Source organism: Glycine soja, chromosome 8 (genome assembly GCF_004193775.1).
Source record: "Glycine soja cultivar W05 chromosome 8, ASM419377v2, whole genome shotgun sequence".
NCBI classification, from domain to species: domain Eukaryota; kingdom Viridiplantae; phylum Streptophyta; class Magnoliopsida; order Fabales; family Fabaceae; genus Glycine; species Glycine soja.
In genome coordinates this window covers 24,272,614-24,275,024 of record NC_041009.1, presented here as the reverse complement: position 1 = coordinate 24,275,024, position 2,411 = coordinate 24,272,614, and the positions used below count along the sequence as shown (strand labels likewise).

The following is a 2,411-nucleotide window of genomic DNA, read 5'->3' as shown; positions in this document are numbered from 1 at the left end:
ATGGATTTTCTAGGCTTGAGAAGTCAAATTGAGAATGGGACAAATTTGAAGCAAACTCTCACCTCACACAAGTCTATAACATCAATTTAAACTTGTTTAAACTGGATTTACGCTTAAAATCTCACCGAATCAAAATTTGACTCTTCAACACCCAAATTTACCCTAGAAATGGCTCTTTGTTCACTTTGGTCATTTGTTTTTCTCTCTAGCACAGCCTAACCTTTCTCATAAGTCCTAAATGGAATTTCAAGCTAAGATTAACTCACTCTAACCTCTAAATACTACCAATTCCAGATTTGGCCTTCCAGCCCTAAAAAATTCACTCTTTTTCCACTCATAACACCACATTCTCACTTTCTAACCCTAGGTTAATTCTACCCTTCATCTCTAACAGTTTTCCATAAGCAATTTCAGCACATGAACATCACAAGCATCATCATAAAAACCCTAAAACAAAATGGGTATGTTTAACTCTTCCAAACATAGCAATTTCAACATGCTTTCAACAAGTTTCTTCACAAATAACTATCATGAAGCAGAAAACTAGCAAAACTACCCATCATATCTCCCAAAACCCCATACCCACGAAATTCAAGAGGGAAAGAAGTCCACCCAAACCTAAAATTTCGAAGTCCCACACGTAGAGACGCGCTTCACGACTCTGAAAATGCCCTCCTTTCGTGATTTGGAGCAGAAATGATGGCCAAAGGTTGGAGCTTTGTTTGGAGCTTCAATGGAGAATGAAGGAGGAAAGAATGGCAACGTGAGGGAGAGAGGAAAAGGCTTCTGAAAAATGTGGGGCTGAGTGAGGAGAGAGAGAGTTGCCTTTTAATTTTAAAAAGGCTTTTTCCTCATTTCTTATTATTTTATTATAAACTATGCCACATGTCTCTATTTGAGTGGAGCAAAAAGGGCCCACTTTCTCTTTTGATTGTGACCCATACTCAGCCACAAAAAGTGATAAAAATCTGACCTTTGAAATGCTAAAATCCTGCCTCGGTTTGCGTGCCGTTTCTCTGGTTCCAGTTCCTCGCGTTTCTCTCTGTCCGTCGGGGCCAGTTTTCGAAAGTAATCAATATATATATCAAAACGCTCAGAATAAAACCCCGAGCATGGCTCAGAGGTTGGTTTCGTTAAATTTTAAGTCGCACGCAAAATGACTATTTTTAAACTAATTAATTAAGAATTAACCCATAACCTCCCAGTTATGGACTTCTCTTCCTTAATCAGCCTAACCTGCATATCTAGCCCCCACTATTCCTACTTCTACCAATAACATATATGCATATAAACTGAATAATACTTATATATATATATATATATATATATATATATATATATATATATATATATATATATATATATATATATATATATATATATATATATATATATATATATAATCATTCAAAATACATCGTTTCCAAAAATTCCAGGTAGAAATTTCCAGGATGTCACAAGGATCACATATTTCTGAAGGCTTTTCCTCATTCTCTGGAGGGAGTGGCAAAGGACTGGCTGTATTACCTTGCTCCAAGGTCCATCACGAGCTGGGATGACCTTAAGAGAGTATTCTTAGAAAAAAATTTCCCTGCTTCCAGGACCACAGCCATCAGGAAAGATATCTCAGGCATTAGACAACTCATTGGAGAGAGCCTGTATGAGTACTGGGAGCAATTTAAAAAACTATGTGCCAGTTGCCCTCACCATCAGATTTCGGAGCAGCTTCTTCTCCAATATTTTTATGAAGGACTCAGTAATATGGAGAGAAGTATGATAGATGCTGCCAGTGGTGGAACCCTTGGAGACATGACTCCTGCTGAAGCCAGAAATTTAATTGAGAAGATGGCTTCCAACTCTCAGCAGTTTAGCGCCAGAAATGATGCCATAGTCATTAGAGGAGTGCATGAGGTAGCTACAAACTCAGCTGCATCATCTGAGACTAAGAAGCTTGAAGGCAAACTGGATGCATTGGTTAACTTGGTAACCCAGCTGGCCTTGAATCAGAAATCTGTACCTGTTGCAAGGGTTTGTGGTTTGTGCTCCTCTGCTGACCACCATACAGACCTTTGCCCTTCCATGCAGCAACCTGGAGCAATCGAGCAGCCTGAAGCTTATGCTGCAAATATTTACAATAGACCTCCTCAACCTCAGCAGCAAAATCAACCACAGCAGAACAATTATGACCTCTCCAGCAACAGATACAACCCTGGATGGAGGAATCACCCTAACCTCAGATGGTCCAGCCCTCAGCAACAACAACAACAGCCTGCTCCTTCCTTCCAAAATGCTGCTGGCCCAAGCAGACCATACATTCCTCCACCAATCCAACAACAACAACAACCCCAGAAACAGCCAACAATTGAGGCCCCTCCACAACCTTCCCTCGAAGAACTTGTGAGGCAAATGAC

At 39.9% G+C, this 2,411-nt stretch overlaps 1 non-coding gene across 1 annotated transcript; it reads right to left on the bottom strand.

Moving 5' to 3' along the window:
* Positions 1–1,608: 1,608 nt before the first annotated feature.
* Positions 1,609–1,715, bottom strand: LOC114424789. Its single transcript, XR_003669089.1, has one exon. It is a non-coding gene; the product is annotated as a small nucleolar RNA R71 (small nucleolar RNA).
* Positions 1,716–2,411: the final 696 nt, after the last annotated feature.